The following is a 21,942-nucleotide window of genomic DNA, read 5'->3' on the forward strand; positions in this document are numbered from 1 at the left end:
CTTCCTGCTATTGAGAAATCAGACAGGCATAATTTAAAAAAACAGTCCATATAGCTAAGAACTTATATTGCCTCATAGCAGTTCTTTACTTACCCTGTGATGTGTACAAGCAGGAGGATGGAGCGTCATCTATTCCATCATCTTATAGAAGAGATCCCATAACATGCTGAGGAAATAAAAATAAAATTCAGCAGCTTGAACACTTCCAAAATGTTCTCTCACCTCCACCTCTTTGTCCCAATATAAGCTCTATTTAGACTAAAGGCTTCCCTGTTTAATAACGGATTCCTGTAATTCATTCACATTGATTTTGGCAATTTGCATTTCCTTTAATTAATTAATTAAGCCTGGATTTTTTTTTTTCCCCCATTTCTTTGGTATTTGTACCACAATGGTACATTTCTCTAGATCACATTCTGCACACCTATTTTTTACTATAAATATATGTGTAATCTAACCTCATGGTTAGCTTTTTCTCAGGTGACATTTATATTCATTTCTTTAGAAAAGTATTCTCCATTTTCAAATAAATAGCATTAATTAAAAAAAGCTCATTACAGAAGAGAGATCATAGAATTATAGAATCATAGAATAGTTTGGGTTGGAAGGGACTTTTAAAGATTTAGTCCAACCCCCCTGCTGTGGGCAGGGACATCTTCACTAATCAGGTTGCTCAGAGCCCCGTCCAACCTGACCTTGAATGTTTCCAGGGATGGGGCATCTACCACCTCTCTGGGCAACCTGTGCCAGTGTTTCACCACCCTCACAGTAAAGAATTTCTTCCGTGGATCTAGTCTGAATCTATCCTCTTTTAGTTTAAAACCATTCCCCCTTATCCTATCACTCATATCCAGCAATATATTTAGATAGCATTTTAGCCTTCAAAGACTGTACAAAATTAACTGATTAATTCTCCTAAGAGCCGTCTGTGAGAAATAGGCATTATTATGTAGTCTGAAACACAGAGATCAGTCTGAAACACAGTGACAGGTAGGTCTGGGCAATACTTGACCTGTGCAGCATTTTCGCGTAGGTCTAATTTAACTACCTTATTAGTTCATAGTCAAAAGGAACAAGAGATGTTCAGCACTTGATGTCTGAAAAACATCAAGCCCTAGGTGTCTTAAACTAGGCATCCTAAAATGGTGTCATGCCAAATAATTGATGTAGTTGGAAAATTAACTCACTAAAAGCTTTGCTAAAGATTATACAGCAAGAAAGCCACCACTTGAACGTAAGGGACTGAGGGCGGCTCCTAGCCTGCTGGCCAGCAGGCAACAACACAGCTGGAAGTGAAGTCCTCCAACAAGTCTTCTCAGAGAGTGTGCTCCCCCCAGGCTATTTATATATATATTGAGTACACTTGTCTTTCAACTTACGTTATCAGGCTTCAAAACTCTTTATCCTGGCACTCTCAGTAGTTCTGCCCAATGCTTTAAGGAGAAAAAGATGTCACATCATGAACCAGCAGTGTTTACTTACCTCTGCAGTAATACCTTCAAAAATCCAATGTTAATTCTCCATACAAGTCACCTTTATAAACAAAACCTGTTGCTGTCATCAGGTGGCTTGTAGAGAACACGTCTTCTTCAGCAGTATCCATAAAATGGTTGATGAACCACCTTTGCAAATGAGTCTTGCCTCAGTGGAGTCAATGGAGTTCAGCCACTGGCCTCAGCACAATCGGCTGATCCTTAGCCCATGGGGACACAGAAATTGGTAGCTGATTTGGAGAAATGGCTGCCATTCACAGTTCTCCCTAGGGTACACATAATCTTCAGGCTATGGATTCTGTGGATACAGTCTGAGGTGGTGTTGATTTTCATTGTTTAAAAATACTGTTGATCCCGCTTGGATGTGTGAGTTCCTATGTGAACATCAGCCAGCAATTCTACCTGGGACACATTATCTCGATCCTGGAAGGTGCTGGGCACCCATGGCTACAGTGCAGGCAGTATCTGTAGCTCTAGTTGCTCAGCACTTTTCAAAAACAGAAAAAATTGCTTTGAAGACCTCAGTCTGCAGAGACGTGCATCCTCAGTCGAAAAAATGGACTAATGCAGAAATGCTGGCCCCTGGGAACAAAATATTCAAGACATCGTGTGTCTGAGCAATACCAGCATACAAAGCTGCTCTGTAATTATTTCATTTTCTCTGCCACTTACTATGTTTTTCTTTTTCCTGTCTGCTAATACATAATTTAACAAATGAAGCGAATTTAAGCTCTTTCTGCCAGGATGTGCCGTTAAACTGATGCACAGCGTCTACACGGAACGTTAGGCTTTGCTGAATACATTTAGCAATGTTATTTTCTGTAGGTGTAGCTGTCTAATCCAAGAAGTTAATAAATAAATCATAATTTATGCATTCATTCTAATACACAAACCTAATCATTGTTGTAGCAGTTATTATGTGGAGAAATTGTGATCTTTCACTCACACAATCACAAAACAGGGTTGTTGGGGTTTGGTGGGGTTTTTTTCACCAGTTTTGCCCCAAGCAGGGGCTTAGTTTAGGGAGGTGACTGAGGATAGAGTTAGTAAAGCTCTAAGGCACCTGTGGTGGGATAGAGGTGTGACTGTACCTCCACAACGTGTGGGGAGAGGTCAGTGCCTCTGGCCATGGTTGAACAGCACGTTGGTGAGGTCTGCCCAGAGTGGATGTACTCATCACTCAGTGACCGGAGGGGAATACAGGGGGGAATGGTGAGACTTCAGCCGTCCCTTGGGCGCTTCACCCGCGGCCACAGAGAAGCCCTGATTTGGTCTTCACCATCGTGGTGGGAGGAAGAAGAGGTGGCAATGGGTGCAGTCCTCCCCCTCAGCCAAACAGCTGGTGTTTGGCCTCCGAGTGTGGCACTGGGATGTGGTGGCCCTTGTCCCTGCATGTCCTCCCTCCCCGGACAACAGCAGAACCACCAAGCTGTGGCCCCTTCCCACCCTCCCATGGGAACAGCATCATGCTGGAGAGAGGACAGGAGAGCATGCAGGAGGCAGCATGACCTCCACCTAGTAACTGGGAAGCCCTGGTTTATAGGACCATAGCTGGATTTTGCGTGATACAGCTACTGGATAAAAAACAGAAACAGCTGTGGGAGCAGAAAATAAAACTCGAGTTTCTTTGGGTGGCAGTCAGGACCCTTCGGCTTGAATCCCCTCATTTCTGAAAGAGATTGAACCCGGCTCTGGTATTTCCCAGTCCAAGGTGCTCACTGTAGACAGTTGTACGAAAGGGCAGGAGTAAGACAGCCAGCAACATGTCTCCTCAGCTGCATTTTGAAAGAAAGCAGTGCCTGCCCCTGCATTTATGAAAGACCCTGTCCTATCTATGTGTGCAACATCCTCTCAGAAAATAGGCTACACAGATTTCTTCAGAGGACGGAGACTGGTTTGGCAGAACACCCAATGCTCAATATTACAGGATTAAACCTTTCAAGTTTGAGGCACCCTTGCTTGTAGAAAAAAGTAGCACCCTACAACGAACCACCAATTTGAAGAGCAAAAATTGTGGTATTTATGGATTTTCATGACCTCTCTGCGGCTGTGCAGGAATTTGCAGAATCCACATTTTGGATTTAGAAGCCTGATTTTTTCTTAAATATCATTTTAGGTGCCTCACTTCTTTATTGGATTTGTCCCTTAATCATCTTATGACCTGACTTTCTCTTCATTAAGATGGGGATAATCTTATATACTTATCTCAGAGTTGTGGTGTGAGGTTATTTTCCATACTGCATGAAAGTATGTAACAATGCTCTAATGTTATAGAAGTTGCAGAAATCCATACTGATCAGATTAGGAAACAGAGCAACTTACCTTCTAAAGCTGTATTAGCATTCTGTGCTATTCAGGTACTTTTTATAATCCTTAGGGTATTTCTTAGGTAAAGAAAAAATAATGATGCGTATATTTTATACTACTGATTGGCGTAGAAGTCTACAAATTGAGAATTTAACTTAGGCTAAGATACGCTTTACCTGAAGCTAGCTAAAGTGCCTTCTAATGTTTCAGGGTTTTATGTTAAATTTAAATATTTTCACTAGTCATTAAGTGACTACGTAGCTATAACTTCTGATCTTGATACCATTTTTCGTCCTTTCTAACGTTGTTGAAAACACAAATTGTCCTCTTGGCCGAAGGTTTCTGATACACACATGTTCAGATTCATCCTCTGGTTTCCACTAGGGTGGGTCCTGATGGGATTTCATTGGCAGGGCTCCCTGAACTGTCTAATATTATTACGGTTATTATTTTTTCCATTTCAAAAAACTGTAGAGATCACAGCCAGGTCAAAGATGCACAAAAATTTTTACCTACATTCACATATAAAAGTGTAGCAAAAATTAAGTTTTTTGGTTTACTAGTATTTTTCTACTTCAAATCCTCCAGCTACCTGAATGGAGCTGTAAGAAATGTTTGCACGCACCTAGGAAATCTTTTAAATTAAAATGAATGCATGAATCAAGCTCGATGATTTTTCAAAGACATTTTTTGGAAGTGAAATTCACTTCTGTAACCCATTTTATTAGCCTTTACTAAGTATCACATTTAACTATTTGGATATATTTGTTTTTTACATCATTCATGTGAAAAGAAAGAGCAACTGATGTCATTCAACCATCATGTTTATAGTCACTTGGGTATACAGTCTTTGTCTCCAGCTACTGGCATTTATTCAATTTATTATGTAGATGTAATACAAAAGACTATTTCTAGGCTAGTATCTTTTCTATGTTTTTAGATATTTTTTGACGCTGTCAAGACTGCAGTCAGGGAGCTTTCAATATTATATGTTGTAGATAGGAAAGAAACCCATACTCTTTGTGGTTTAAAAAAAGAAATATTTAATATTTGTCAAGAAAACACTTGTTCTCAAGGCAAATAGCTTCTTGCTGGGGAAAAGATGTTCTCCCTCTAAACATCATTATTTTCTAAGTGAAATATCAGTAAGGACTTCTTAAGAAAAGTAATAGTAAGATATTTATTTTAATCTGCATTGAGGATTCAAGTTATTCCCTTTTGAAGTGCATTCACATTTTTTGCAGTGAAACATTAAGAAAGGAAATACCTTACTTAAAGAATCACACTGCATTAGATTAACAGTGTAAAGAATTTCACCTTCTAGTGGTGGGAGGCCTGAAAAACAGGATTAAATATGATAGAGGTACTTTTAAGTGCTCTGCAAAATTGTAATTATCAGTTTGCGTAGCTTGCCAATGCTATTCTAGAGATCTCAGCTCTGCTGCCATCCTGATCTTTTCTGCACAAAAGATGTGAACATACTGTAAAGGGTAGAAAATTGCAATAATAAGAATAAATACTCAACCCTGGCAGAAATTTCAAGGCATTTAGAGAAGCAAACAGGAGTAATCTGCAATACAAAGGTTGCAAAATTGCATTTAGTACCTTTCTATATAGTTATACACATATAGTTTCCTAGATTAAAACAAAAATTAAGAAAAGTATCCTGGAAACAGAATTATTATATCAGGTGGACCTCAGTCTGTCCCTGAACTGCTACTCTAATATTTTCATAGTCTTTTACTGTCATTTACATGTTAGAGGAAAGTCTGAGCTAGCAGTCAGGAAGATTTCTATTTCAGATGACTCTGATCTTTCTTGTGATCAGTCTGCCATCCTAATCGGTTTCCCATCTGCTCCATCCCCACCACCTACTGATTTCCAGTCCCAATCCATTTCCTTGGTACCCTTTCCCTCATTTTCTTAACACAGCCTCATTATCCAGCAAGTCATAGTGTCACCCTCATTCTTGGTCCAGTTTGAATTGTCCCATCCCCTGACTGACTTTATCTTTTTTTTTTTTTTTTACTTCTTTTTTTTTAATTTGTCTGCTCTCAGTAATTTCTTCCACCAGGCAGATTCAACTCTTGTCCCTCCACACAGCCCATTCCTTCTGATAATCCTCCACACTTCTGCAGGGCCAGAAGGGGGGGAACTAAGACCACAGGACAGTTGTTTCCTCTTCTTTTTCCAATTTCCAGCACTCCTCTGGTCCACAGCGACCAGGAGGAGCAGTGCTTGAAGCATCACTTTCAGCCTATGTGGAATCAGTCATGTCCAGCACAAAGTGTCTTCAGAGAAGTTGGCTGTAAAGCTTGGACATGCCTCTCCCAGCCACAGTTGAAGCCTGAAATCAGATATTTCATTGACTTATTCCGTGGCCAGGCCTGGGCAGATTTTTCAGATGAGGAATGATTTCCTGGCACAAAGTGCTAGAGCCTTTCAAACAAATACAGCACCTGTTTAGTTTACCGTGTGCAAACTATGTATTTTTCCCTAGTCATCTTCCCAGAAATAGTGAAATGATTTTTGCTAAAAGCTTCTCCAAAATTCAGCAAGAGGCAGCCCTCCAGCCAAGAAAACTGTAGGCCAAATCATTGTAATTTAACAAAGTGATAGTCAGTGGAAGGAGGACTCCCGTATTTTCTAATGCAGTGGAAGTAAAAAAAGTGGCCCTAAATGGGAAATAGCAATGGCTCACGGTGGTGTATGGGTCACACGTTTAGGTGACTAAGATGTGCAAAGGCCAGGAACACCAATTTTGCTGGAATTAGATACTAAACTAGTGCAAATCTATGGTAGTAGACCCATGTTGATTTATGTCTGATGAATCCATTTTTTCCCCTTTAAATCTCCCAAAGCAGCAGTTTAGGAAGGAAACATCTCCTTTATTATTTTGAAAAGTCATATAAAAGCCAGCTACACTAATAAAGGAGAATTTGATTATACAGGAAAAGAGACTTTTTTATATGGGAAAAAGAATTTGATTATACAACAAAAGAGAAAAAACAGGCCGTTATAAGTTGACATTTGGATATCTCCAGCTCCCATTACTTTTAGAACATACTGAAAAATGTGAAAGCCAAGCCAGTCCTGGAAGTTTGGTAAGTCTGTTATAAAGGACAGGCTGAACAACACAGAAGTTGTTCTGATTTGCCTTTAATGACAGACTGTTGACGCTGGGATATGCTGGTGCACAGTGCCCTGAAAATCTAGCTGTTGCGAGTGAAGATCCTTTTTTATTTGAAATGAGGCAAGCACCCTCACAGCAGAGCCCCACAGAAATCAATCTCTGCAGGGATCGACTCCTCCTGTGGTTGATTTAGTAGCAGCGCGGTGCCTCTGAATTCATCAGGATCCTCTTCTGTGTAAGTGGAGGCCACTACTGCAGAAAAATAGAGACAGAGATAGCTACAGAGAGATAATAGAGAGATAGCTACAGAGAGATAAATAGACTGACAGAGCAAATGAATTCTAGAAATCTTCAGTGATATTTCAGAACAGGAAAAAAAATCACTAAATTGAAAAACAGTATGAAAGAGAGAAGGAGAAGAGAAAGATGAAAAACAGAGGTGGATCGTTAATTGGGAGCAGTCACATTACTGGAAGTCCATATAAATTGTTATAGTGTAGACATTTATGCATTAGTTTTACATCATCAAAAATCAATGTATCTCTATTATGCAAATCTGAGTAAAGCTACTTAAAAGAGGTTACTTTCTCTGACCAGTGGTTCTTGTTCTAGTTTTATTGTAGCGTCAATTGTAACAAAAATATCCCACCAGCAATTGTTCTCTCCCAGCCAATTTAACCAATTCTGAATAATATACTAATTTCTTTGAACCATCAGCATGGTTTCAAAGAAGAGGCTGTCATTCTTTATTTTTCTTGTTTTCTCATTCATTTTATGCATCTTCTGATTAAAGTACTCAATAATATTTATAATCTATGCCTAACTATGATAAATTTTAGCAATATACTGTTGAGTGGTATCATTACTTTCTTAATGGAGGCAATCAAATGTTTGAATATATGTATAAAGACATGGCAGGATACAATAGTAGAAGTATAAATCAGGTAATTAGTAATAATAGCTGCATAGATAGTTTAGTTAATGATCATACAGAAAAATCTCAAAGCCACAGAATAACAGACTTGTGACGAATAGCTCAAAAATTTCATCTTAACCCCCCACAAAGCATCTATTGGATAAAACTTAAATGCACCAAAGTCAAAGAGAACTTAAAACAAGGCTGGGATTTCATCCACGAATGATCTGATTGCTAATAAACCAGTATTAATCAGCTCAAGATCAGGACTGACAAAAACTTCAAACTATTGTAATTAATTCTGCTGGGAGTTAGGAGAAGTTCACGACAGTAGAATGATGCAGGACATGGGCTATATCTTCTAGATGGGCTTCTAGAAGACCACTGATAAATGGCCACAGCTCAGTGGGTGCTCTAGCAGAAGCTTTATTTTAGCATACGTGCTTTGCATGTATTTTTTCTCACGCTAAGAAAGGATGTGACAAGTTGGAAAATGCTTGTCACCTAACAGGAGTCAAGATTATTGAAGATTTCATCCATCACTTCACACAAGTCACTTCAGGGATTGTTGTCACTGCCCAAATCAGTTTTACTAAAAAAAGCAAAGAATGTCCAATTAAATAAATCTCTCGGATTAATTTTATGGTCTGGATTAGGTCTTAAGTTTGACCTATATTAATGTTTTCAGTTGTGCCAATTTCTGCTTAAAATGGGCACATTTATGTCCACATGCTCCGTTTCCAATATGATTTTATGGTTTTGCTCAATAACAAAACTTGCAGAGACCCCAGATTTGTTGTGCTACATAAGTTAATACTCACTGATGACCGGACTGCTATTTTATTTGCAACAGTTCCAAGAATGAAATGATCATTTAGTCTCTGCAAGCTATACAAAATCTTCCCAGTGAGGCAAAGCCAAAATTTAAAAGAATAGTGACAATAATTCTCTTTATTTGCTTTTATGTATCTTTTTTATTGTCTGTGTCTATTCTGTATGGCATATTGCTTGCTTTGCAAGCAAGCTTAAGTGCTGAGAGAGTTTTTACCAAATCTGAAGAGTACTTGGAAGACTGCATTTCAAAAAAGAGGTAGGATGGCTGGGGAAGTGGCCTGTGGTGATGGCCACATCTGAAGCCCAGCAGCTGAACAGTTGGGATCTCTTCCTGGTGCTACCCCAGGTGCTAACCCTCGTGCTCTTGGAAAGTGGAAAAAGGAAACCCTGAGGTTCTTTGGCAAGAAAGGAGCTAGGATGGAGGGCAGCGAGCAAGTGAGTGGTTGGAGGAAGAGCCAGGAAGGGAGCCCGAGGGATTTGGTTCTTTAATGTGCTGGGGATGAGCTCACCAAGAGTCTGCAGCTAATGCACAAATCCTGAATGATAGCAATAGTGCAGAGGTCCAGTGAGATGAGATGCATTTCGTTGGGATAGCAAGCACTAAAAGATGTGAATAACAAAGAGGAGTGGAGCTGGGGCTGTAAGTTGCTAGCGAGCCCTCCTTCCCCCAAGAGCACACATAAAATTGAGCTCACTCTGGGAAATGAACCATGGAGAAACTGGTTGGAAGACATCTAGAGGTTATCTAGCCTGTCTTCCTGCTTGAAGAAGGACCATCGCCACTTTGTCTAGCCAGCTCCTGAATGGATGATCTCACAACTTCCCAAGCCACGATTTGTGGCTGTTGTTCCTTCTTCTGTTATCTGGAAGAATTTGGGTCTGTCATTTCATTGGTCTTTCCTTCAAATAGTTGTAAGCAGCTAGTATATTGTCCCTTAGCCACCTCTTTGCCCAACTAAACAAACCTGGCCCCCTCCACAGCCCTTCACAGGCCACATGCTTCATGTCCCTCACCTTCCTGGTAGCCCTCTACTGGACTTTCGCCTGTTCCTCCACATCCCTGTTAAATTGGGGGCCCCACAACTGGGTGCAGTACCTCAGGTGCAGCTCCACAGCACCAAATACCTTCAACCACTGGTGAACACAACCTCCCCTCCTGTTGATTCACACACACCTCTGCTTCTGGCCTGCTTCCTCTCTCCATTTTCCCAATCTGACCCCTTTAAAAGAAAGATGGAAGAAATAGCAAAAAAAACCTCTTCCTTGTGAAACTTTCAGAGCCAACCTACATATGCTGAATTTATTTCTGTAAATTTATTTTAAAAAGAAGTCACTGCCCCAGTATCCATTCCTATTTTGATGCTTGGACTTCGTCTTTCGCGTTGACAGTTACAGGTTTATGTAGCCACACACTGAAACATCATCTGAAATCTCACTTGGGCATTTGTACTCTCTTTAAGACTGTGTAGAAGTCTAGCAGAAAATTATCTTATGTCTTTAAATGCTGTGAAAATAGATTTTCACAGAGAACTTGTTGAACACTGAAATGTCTAGAAGTAGCCCAAGTTTCTAGATTTGGGGACCTGCCAAAAGATATTTTTCCTAGTCATTCTGCTGCCCACTTGTTAGGAGATAACGACAAATGAGAAGTTTTACAGAATCTGCTTTGTATCAACATGGTTGATAAGGGAGTTGCTGTCATTTTTGCTTAGTCTGTGCAGTGCTTTCAAAGGCCTTCAAAACCTAAAGAAATTATTTTTGAACCAAAGGATTTCTCTAAGGGTAAACACACTCTTGATGGGCTTCCTACATAGGGAGACTTTCTTAAATTAGGGACTAAATTTCTCTAAATCCAGAAATTCAGTCCTTTGGATTATCTTGTAATTAAAGAAATACAGCCCCTTGCTCCCACATATACCCAATTGAGTAGACTTACATTTGTACAAAAACATTTAAATTTCTATAGTCTTTGTTATGAAAAAAGGGAATTAAGATATATGATATAAAGCATCAGAGTATAAACCAGAGTATCAGGGCATCTGCAACACAGTTTCCATTATCACACCTGCTTGGGTTTAAAGCAAAATCCTCCACAAATACGAGTTACGTTGACAGGCAAACTCTAATATCAAACAGTTTTATACAGAAACTTGAAAGTCATTTACTAAGAGCTTATTTTGTTCTGCCATTCAAATTTAAAATGCTATTGTAAATTAACACAATTATAATGTGTATGCCATTGTTTGTATTATTGCAAGGAGAGGAACCTTTCATTTTCAAGTAATCGACTTACATATGTCATTTGCAATTGTGTACAGAAAGCAAACTAATGCCTTTATTCAAACTGATGAGACAACCTTATTTTAAAATGTCCCACAAAATTAAAATTCCATTCAAAACCCAGAAGAAAATTGGATTTTTCAAACTGTCTCCTTTCATTGTCTTTTGCATTTTGACATTTAGTCGGTAGTCATGGCAGCCAGTAAGAGTGATTGTGCAGCATAAAGATGCAGTTACACATATTTGGCTCTGGGTTAAGTACATTAAATACATGCAGATTGCTCAAAATCAACCAATAAACTTATGTAAAAAAAGCTTTATATATATACATTTCTACGTATACACATATATAAAAACTAAATAATGAATGCTTCTATGTGTTTCCTGTTCAGACACTATAAAATGGGTTTTCTAGGCTATATGAAATGATTCGTTTGAGGGGTACCTTCCACAGCCCTCACAGCAGCATATTGTCTCTAAAATGGATTCTCCTGATAATTATGGTGTGAAAATAATTGCAATAGGTCCTGCACTCAGTGAAATGACTCAGCAAGTAAGGAATGTGTTTATTTACTGGAATATAAAGACAAAGAGTCCAAGCCTACTGCAAATTATAACTGCATTTATCCCATGTAATAAATAAACACAAATTTCTTCTTAGCTGATTGCCCTCAGTATTTTCTTTGCCTAAAGCAAAAAAAAAATGGACCTTGCAATGGAATTTGCTTATTGTTTTCTGAGCCCTAAGTTATGACTAACTAATATTTTGGCTTTCATCAGTTCAAAGCACAATTTTTAAAATACTGGAAGACATCAAAGATATCTGCATTTTGGAATGGCGCAAGATGTGTACTAATGAGGGTTGTGGTTACAACCCCTGTATGAGTTATAAAAAAAAGTCACATTTTATATCTGACTTACAGTTCTGTTAAAACCACATGTATATCTGATCCCAGAAAAATGGCAAGGACCAGACTCTCTGTTAATGGAAACTGGTAGCAATGCAGCTCTGTTCCCTTGGTGGAGGTATTCCACAACAGCTGAGGCTCCCTGAATGATGAAAACAGAAAAAGTTGGGTTCTTTACCCATTCTTTCTTAATTGCCTTCTTTGCTGAAGCATTTTGGCCTATTCCTTTGCTTCATGCTGTATCAATGGCTTGCTTTCAGAACATGTGATTAATTCCTAAAACTTGCTCTGTTGAGAAGCTCAATATGGCTCTTAAAATAATTTGACTGTAATCTCAGTCCAGAGATGAGGAGGAAGGATTTCATAACATAATTGAAATAATATCAGTACAAGTCTAGAAAGGATCTACTGTGTCCAGATGAAAAGAAACAATAGCAGAACTCATATTTCAACTGCGAAGACTGACAATATGCCAGGATTATGTCATTACTCTCTAGGCATGATATTACACAGCCGCCATGGACTAAAATGACATCCAGTGTCAGTGGGTGATGCGTGGTCGGGTGATGCAAGACCAGGAAGAGTTTGTCGAGCCTACATAAAGGGATCAGGGTGATGCAAAATTAAGTCAGTGGAAGCCTCTGAAGAGATCGTTAGGAAAAACTGAATAAATGCCACCATTCCAAACACACATGGCTGAGGGCGAGATTCAGAAAAATAAATGAAATGCTGGCAGCCAGCTCTGTCACACCCTGCTCTAGTAACCCAGTCTTACTGTGCTAAAACAGAACCGGCAGCACGATTCATACCTTGGGAAGATGCTGTTTGATCATAGCAGGCTGTGTCATGAAACTGTTGCCGTTCTATTTCATCATACTTGATTTGCATCCTCACTCTAGGGGCCGTTTCAGCAGCCAGTGCCCGTGTTGTCCGCAGCACTCTCAATTTGAGACAGCCTGTGCCAACGGAGGTGTCACTCATCCAGAAATCAGGAGACCTGTGTTCTCCATGAAGCTTTCCTACAGAGCGGGTCTGTGACCTGAGGCGGTTTTTTTCACCTCTGGGTCATTTCCCGCCCCCCAGCGTCCCTTGCCTGTCTTTCTCACTTACACCAGAAGCTCTTTGGCACAGGGTGTTCGTATCCGACGTGTTTGTACAGAAAGTAGTGCAGATCTCAGCTGGGCCTCTGCGTCATCCTGCAATACAATAACGAGATGACCTTAAGAGCGTGCTGGGAGACGGCAGCCATATCCGATAGCCTAGTCCCTAACTGCTGGGTGCTCCAGGGAAAACTAGTGTGCTCAACACAAGGATTCAGAATTGCACTTCCCACCAGTGCCTGGATCACCAGCAAGGAGAAAGCTGTAGGCACGCTGCCGTTGTGGTGACTGATACCTGCATGCCAGGGCTCTCGGGGGAAAGCAGGCTCCTGCAGGCTCTGCAACGTCTGTCCTTCCAAGCTGCAACTCAGTCCACCCCACACCTCACTTGTTATCTGTTATGAGGACACTGAAGAAGTACCACCTCCTTTGCACATCCTTCCCTGGTGCTTCAGCCACCAGCATGGACCCAGGACCAAGCCAAACACCACAGCTTTGCACCCAGGAAACAGTATGGCTCGGGGGGCTCGTAAGCACTACATAGTCACTTCTGAGGGAAGATCATAAATCTGGGGGTTGTCCTGCTGCAGGGAAGTCCTGAAGAAAACTCCATTACGCTGCTGTTAAAGCAGGCTGGTAGAGGTGGTAGCCCCAATGTCAGAAATGCTGAGACAAGATAACCTGTGTGCAGCAGGGCTGTGCTGAGTGTGCTGAGGAGAGACTCTGAGAAGCCGCCTGCTTCTCTGTCCTTCGCATGTGAACATCAGCATTCCTGAAAACACTCCTTTTAGCCCCTGTGGAGACTGAGGTTCTGGTTCAGTGCTGCCTACCAGGGGGGATCTTCAAAATCATGTTTGTGGAAATTTTGGAGTGAAATATCTGGCTTTTTAAGCCATTTTATATGTAACTTGTCTCAGAAGTAAGAGAGTTTAACGGCTTTGTGTGCTGGCAAAAGGCTATGTCACAACCCTTCATGCATACAATGCGAAGGAAATACTTTACACACAGTGAGCATTAAATCATGGAAAGCAAATCCGCCCATTCAGAAATTCCAGGGCTTAAGGTTTTGATCCTTAAATCATTCATATAAGACTCTGCGTGATAGCTCAGGGGATAGGGATTTTTCTTGAGAACAGGAAAATTAATGATAGGATCAGACCCAGAATGATAACGTGCAGAATCATTACTACTACTCTATCAGCAGTCCTAAACTAAAAGTAAAATTGAGGATTTTCTGTAAGACGTGACAGAATCAAGCTTGCTACAATACCAATCAAAAAAGACTGTTTTCCCCATGTGCAGGTATGTAACAAAACCAACAGCAGTTCTCAAGCAGGTAAGGTGAGCCAAATAAGGAGGGGTGCAGCTCCTCCTGGTGCAGCTGCTACCGCCTATTCCCTTTTTGGTTTTCCATCCAGTTCACATTCAGGAAAATCTCTTCTGTTTACATCATCCCATAGCTGAATTTCCATAATCTTTTGTGCTTCCACAGAATACAGGAGACAGCAGATAGCAGAATGGTTGCTGGATGAGGCTGCCTTAAAGACTTGCAAACTATTGATGCTTACATGACTTTCACACTTAGGTGATAATAGCGTATTGGGAACTATCTGTGGCTGTGATGGCCTCTTAGGAAGGTAGGCATAAGTTCAGCAACTTAAACACCAGTATTCTGCCAAAGCATCTGAAGAACAGAGATAGAACTTCTCACCACAAAAAATTAAACCGTTGTTTTCACTTAACCAGCAGGAACTAAAGCTATATTAGGAGTACTGTAGCCTTTGAGTTCATTCCTCACAGTTCATCCTCTCCATTGTCTTCAAAGTGTGTTCTAGTAGCTCACATCCTTTCCTACATAAAAAGCTCTATGGGAAGGAAACTGGGGGAAGGGAGATGGGGTGTGGAGGTAGGGAGGGAAATATACGGGGGATGCCTTGAAAAAATTGGAAAGACAAGGCAGACCTTAAAGAAGGAGGTGTTCTCCCCGTGGGAAAAAAAATCTCTGGAATTTTTGCTTTTGCCCTGGCTGAAGTTCCCTGAAGTTCAAATGGATTTCCGCAGTCCCGGAGGACTGCTGGAACTGAACCACTGAGAGCTTCCTCAAGCTGATGTGATGCACTGGCTCTCCAAAGGGTTGGCTCACAAGAGAGGGTGCAGCATCTGGCTCTGCCACTGCTTCGGACTAGTTTCTGCAGAGCTGGAGAAGGAGGAGAAGCTTACCCATAGCTTTCTTGTCTGGCTTACTTCTGTTCTTCCCATGTTTCCACCAGCATGCGATGTGGTGAGGCTATCAGGGCCCCGAGTGCACTGACAGGCTCTGGACAGGCACAGGTCTGTATTCCTTCCACACTGGAAGGAAATGCGTGTATTTACATTTCTGTAAACAAACAGTACAATCTGGCCCGAGACTCTCTAATAGTTACTATGGCAAAGCATCTGCATCTGTTTGTTTCGAGTAACCATGACAAGATTTTTTCCACAAATTAAAAAAAAACTTTCCATTAAAATCTCATTTTGACAATGCGGTTGCATTAGCCTGACAAAATAGTCCCATTAACTCATGTCACAGATGACCATAACAGCCAGGGTTCAGTAAATGGATTTTCTCATTGCTTCAGCAGTGAAAATTACATAAATTGAAATCATACAAAATAGTAACTTCACATCTTAACATTCTGACATCAGAAAATAAAGTGAGCAAAGACATTTGAATCCAATCATCACACACATTAAGTAAAAATCATAGACATGGTATCTGGAGTAGTCCATTTTAGTCCAAAAACCCATGATCAGTGATTAAGCTGTAAATTTAGGGGCAATTTTCAGTCAGACTTGTGCCAGCCTCCAATCTGTATGTTTGCTTGTGTTTGCATCTACACACCATAGATGCAAGAAAATCATTATTGGGCAGTCTTTGCATAAGCAAACAGCTGCTTGTGTATTCCTTGGGATGGGTTTTCCAGCCAGATCTTGTGCTGTCACCGGAACTATGCTGTAGAAGTGGCATGCAAGGGCTTGCACTCGAGGACAGGGTTCATCATTGGTGCAATTTGACACAGTCTTAATAGGAAGCTGAAGGGTCAGATCTGTCGCTTGCATCTTTTTTTGTGTTTCGAAGAATTGATGCTACAGTGCTCCCTGATTTCACTGCCACCCTGTGCTTTTATGAATGACACTAATGCTTGATTCCATCCCAAGCCATTTCGAAGCCGTTTGTTAAAAGGACCTCTTGTTGGAGAGAATAAAGTTGCTAATACACCTGCCAAAACCTAGGTAGCTTTAGTGACTTCAGAACGATCATGAGGGTTACAGAAATTAATGCCTAAAACTACTTTTTAAAACTCTGAGTTGCCACAAAAGCAGATTAGATCTGTCCAAGATTGTTCTTTCTCATTTTCTGGACATATAGTAGGAAATGCTAGAGTCACTATTGACAGAGGAAACTCAGTAATTCACAATTTCTTTTCCTCATTTTCTGTTTCTCGTTTCCTTTTCATAGTACCTGCTTACTCTACGGCCTAGATCCAGAAATATCACAAAATTCAGGGGCAGGGGACGTGACCAAAACTCTATACCTGTCCCTGTATACTGCATTGCAGTATATGAAGAGTGCAATTTTAAAGACTTGGTCACCAAAGAACGGCCCCAAGTGAATGAGGGTCCTGTGCCACCTTTCCCACCAGGGAAACCTGTGAGCACTAAAGGGCATTAAAGAGGCAGTTCTGTCCAGCTCATCTCGAGTGCCTTTGCTCTGAGCCCACGAGCCATTAGTACAATTTAAAGCAATCTAATTTTTCTTGGGGAAACTGAACAAGTACACATGTACATGAGGTTATGAGATGGACTCACACCAAATACTCTGTTGAACAGTGTTTTGCACTCAGAGAGACAGTCCCAAAATAAGGCCCACCTGTGTGAACCACCAAAATGAGATGTCACTCATGACTGAGCGTAAGGGATGGATAAGATGGATTCACTGCAGGGGCTTTTGCTTTCGTTCCCTTCATTACCGGCGACTCCATAAGCCTATAAACATCCTTAGGTTTTCTGACAATGGAGGGAGATTCATTGGCCTTAAGACAACCTAATTCGTTTATCTTCGACATCTCTCTTGGAATGGGACCAATCACTCTCTGGTGGTGCTTATCTCTCCACGACTAAAAAGAAATCTTTCATGACTGCTGCAAACTAGCTGTCTTAAATATTAGATGGCCAGCATTAATTAAAGTGAATCCCAGACTCGTACATCTCAGACGAGTGCCAAAAATTAAATTACATGTAGAATCCCTATCACTCGTGCACCATCTTGAGTTTTACTTCCCCCAGTCCCATGTACTAGTCCCAATACTAATTCACCACTTTACCAGCACTCATCTTGCAGCCTTCTTCAAATACCCCACCAGCTATGGGGAAGCAATTGCAGTGATGATCATATAACACCATTTCATTTGACAGAAAAGGATGCAGCACATGACTAAAATGGATTATTAAAAAAAAAAAAAATACTGGCCAACAGAGTGTGCCTGTTGGTGTTCACAAAATTACATGGCTTTTCATGACTTAAAGCATTGTCTTGACAAACCAAAAACTCTAGCACTTCAAAAGGAACATTAACAAAGTGAAATTTGTAGCAAACTGCTTTGTCAATAACAACCGTGAGAAATGGATGTAAAGGATGGCTGTGGTAGGTCTTCTGTACCTTGCGTTTCATGCTTCACCTAGTCTTACTTCTCACTCCTGCAGTCTATTCCAAAGCAGAAAACAAAGCAGGATTTCAGTTCAGTCTCAGAAAGGTGACGGTCTCACAGGTGCCTGGCAAGGGAACATGGGGCTGAGACGTGTTATGGGTTGCCCATTTTGACCATGGGCAACGTGCCAGTTTCTGTTTCCTTCCAGTTGTGCAGAACCTCAAGAACTAGTTGGCTAGTGGGACTTGAAGTGTCAAAAATCAGTAACACTTTATTGCAGACTGGATTCAGTAAGGTAAAAGGAATCAACAGATTTGCCTTCATCAGATGTTAATTATAAGTATCATTTACACTTATCTCTCTGCTTTCATGTGTTAAAAATAGTCTTGCTTATGAATAACAGTCTCTGCTGTGACACAGCAATCTGTCCTAGCTGTGCTTTGCCAAGGAACAAAATGTGACCCAAATTGCCCATGGCCCGTCAGTCAGGACAGACTTTAATTTTACAGTGTAAACTGTAAAAAATTCCTTATAGCTATTGGATAACAGATGAGAACAGACAGGGTGGTTTTACCAGTGTTTTCCCTAATCTTCCTATTTCTCCCAGCAACAAATACACTGTTGCCGACTTCTAATGGCAGCCATTGCACTCCTCCTTATTAGGTTCACTCAGCGGGCAAGTGAGCTGCAGGACTGGCGATGGACTAATTTTCTGTCGTTAGTGGAGGAATATGGAATGTATCTGAATAAGCATATTATTTGAGATCAGGAGAACACTTTTGAAGTGAATCATCAAAACACCCCAGCTGACCGTGCTTTGGTTCACACTGCAGAGCAATCTCGGAGTGCACAAACTGGTTTACCTGATCGGTAATGAAACTGCTATGCTCCAGGCACTAATGCTTGTTCAAACGACGGGACCAAACTAGTCTAAAGAAAAGACCTGCAAAATATATACAGCATGGGCATAGAGTCCTTAGAATTGTTTCCCTCCAGAGATCCAGTCCTGCTGTGCTTCCCTGCTTGCTCGTGCAGACGTAGCACTGGCGCCTTGAAAGCCTCCGAGAGATCTTACCTGGACCAGCAAGTAAAGAGCCCGCAAAGAAAGAGCATGGAAATGTTCACCCAACACAGGGAGTGGTTTCCCAGTTTCTGAAGATAGCTGTTAAAAATAATGCCTGAAGTTTGAGAAAATGGTGAGATAGTCTTAAAACAATGATATTAAGGTGCATTTGGGACTCATTCAGAAAAAAATCATGCATTCTTGAGTTTCAACGCTGTCTGAGTTTCTTCTTCTCCGAAGCTGTCAAAGCTTTTAGAGGCATTAGATAATATTTCTAAGGCTTTCTCCGCTACTCTGAATATGAGGATTTATTTTAAAAGAAGTAGATGAGGTTCTGAAATAATCACACAGCTTCAGAAATTAAGAAGACCTGTAAATACTAGGATATTCACAGCAAAATTGCAAGAATTGCTAATACTGAAATCCCTTCTGGTTTTAGCAAAAATCAGTGTTCTGCTCTTGCTCAACTTTGAAGGTTTTAATGCATCTAAGCATTTAAATCTTGCTGCATATAACTAAGAAAATTCTGTTGCTGTCTTTTGTCAACATTGTTCTTTCCTAGCAATTTCCCTATCAAAGCTTTTGTAATATTACGATTACCATCATTTACTTTCCTTCATTTAACTTGCACAGTTAATGGAATGATATGTACCCTACATGACTGCACAAGGAGCTATATAATTAGCAAGCTAGTTGAAACACATTTGGAAAATAAACTTTGTTGCAATCACTGCTTGTCTTCAAGGGCTTTTAAGAGCTCCACTATAAGACAGATAATTTTTGTGCCTATTTCAGTTAACGCAAGAGGTCCTGTGCAGATTGCATAAATGCTGTTGGCTTTCTGGCCTAAGTGTGCTGCTTTTTTAATAGAAAAACGTGTCTTTTTGAGAGAACAGGCTTCCATGGCTAAACACTAACTCCTCAGGATTTGGGAAAGCACAGTACCTCCCTGTTCAACCTGTGTGACATGGGCCAGCCACTCTAATCAGACCGCTAACTGGACTAACATTACTGCTTTTTTTTTTTTAATGTATGGCAGTTTAAGGAAAAGACAGCTGAGGAAAGCAGGGCTCCTGCTGCTCAGTGCTGCCAAATAAGCTGTTCTTTGCCTGGTCAAGGGGGACAAGTCATCACAACGCTGATGTTGGATGCCTGAGGAGGTGTGTAGGTCTTCAGTTCCTTTGAGGGCCTCAGCCCTTAAGTCTCCAAGAGGAAAAAAAGTACTTGTCAACACGGCAGGTTGGTTGGCTCCCAGGGTCACAGCAGCCTCCAGAATTTGCTATGAGTATTCAAGCCAAGTTCCAACTATAGTTGAAGGACTTTCTAGGGCAAATGGAGACTAAACCATTACCATGAAAAAAGAAAATGCAATGCTTGTAAAGCGTAGAAAGTCATCCTAAATCTGTTAGTGGCCAGAATGAAATAGGAAATCATTTCACCAGCATGCTTTCAGTGCAGCTATTGTGCGGACAGGAAAGAGAGCTGAGCGCGTTCTTATCTTTCTCCTGCCATGGTTTGCAGATGACAAGCTGGAAGAACAAACACCTTTTTCTAATTGTTTTAAATGCTGTTAGAAAACAAGACATATTCAATGTCGAGCAAAGATAAGGAATAATAACAAAGGCCCCAAAAGGCAGGATTCCCAGGACGCTGCTTTGCATGCCTCTTTCTATAAAGAAATTCAAGTTATACATTGTAGCAGTGATTCAGCAGACCTTGTGTAAGAATGTTTAGCTTTCAGCTTGTGTCGTCAATGTCCATGTCTTTAACACGCAACCCAGCGTCCATTTTCTGTGTTGGACACACAGCCTCCCAGGCAGCATGCAGGGTCTCACGTGCGCCCACTCCACAACCTCCCTCCTGTAAAGGATGCAATTCTGGTGGTGCGGGCAAGCCCTCCTCAAAGGACAGTCTGGACAACCACGCCTGTGTGCTTAGAATTATGCATGCGGTTAAATGCTTTGTTGGATGGAAGCCTAGATGAATATATCATTATGTTTGACTATTAACAGACATCAGTCAAACATGATTTGTCTCTTCAGAGGATTTTTGAGTTATTCCTTGCAAGTTGGTACTTATGTTTCAAACTAAAAAAGTTGTCAAGTCCAAGCTGACAACCTCAGTTCACAGAAAGCAAAATCTTCAGTACACTTTTGACGTGAGATGCTGGCTTTCACCAATGCTTTCCGAAAAGTTGTATGTTCTTTAGGTGGGTTACTTAGTGTCCATTTTTAGAGGACCCCATGCAAAGCTTGATTAGATTAATTAAGCATCCACTGGCAGTTAGAAATCCATTCCTGAACTGATGGATCATTCAAATACCACCATTTTGAGCAGCACCCAAAGGCTCTCAAGCCCTCATCAACCTCGGGGGCCTTTCTGAGTAGGAAAATCAAATTCAAAAAGCACAAGAGCATCCATGAGAAAGACTGAATGACAATTTCATATGTATCCACAATTTCAAGATCAAAGGCCTGTCTGATTTGCCTTTAGTAAGATCAAGGATTAATTTGGTCTAATTGGTTAAGTACAATACTTTTAGCCGCAGTTATATTTTAAGCCATCTTTTCACATGCTGGCAGCAAATGTGTGTCTGCCTCTGTAGATATGATTTTGATAGCAGCAGGAACTTGTGTGTGCCAAGATGAATTTTGAAGCAACCTCCCCTCAACATATATACTTCATGCAGTGTGGGGCAGTGGCTAGGGTATTGCCCTGGGACTCAGGAGCTGGCTCTAGTCTGAGCTCTGTCATTGACCTGCCAAGCGACCAGATACAAGACTATTTTCCTATGGATGATAGCAATTAGAAAGGGTGAACGCAGGACATATTGTTTAATGGTTGGGTATTGGTACCACCATTTCTAGACCAACTCCTCAGTCCATGACTGGGACCTATAGGAATTACAAAGTCAGTAAAGGTAACACCGTAAAGGTAAATTACAAGGGTATTTGTTGCATCAGTTGATATACACTAGACCTGAGTATGCAAGCAACATACTTTGGCCAGTAAGTGAGGAAGGAAAAGCTTTGTTTCAAGTAGTTGCGCATATTAAGGACATTATGCAAAGGATTTGATAAATGTATCCTCATTTCTGGTTTTATTTTTGATTATCTGGTTGACATTTTCATTTGTAACAGATAATGTCTTTAGCATCTGCCTATGGCAACACATGGGCAGCGTTTCAGAGCTGTTCTCAATTGCATTTGGATACATCAGA

Source organism: Fulmarus glacialis, unplaced genomic scaffold (genome assembly GCF_000690835.1).
Source record: "Fulmarus glacialis isolate BGI_N327 unplaced genomic scaffold, ASM69083v1 scaffold22306, whole genome shotgun sequence".
Classification (NCBI taxonomy): Eukaryota; Metazoa; Chordata; class Aves; order Procellariiformes; family Procellariidae; genus Fulmarus; species Fulmarus glacialis.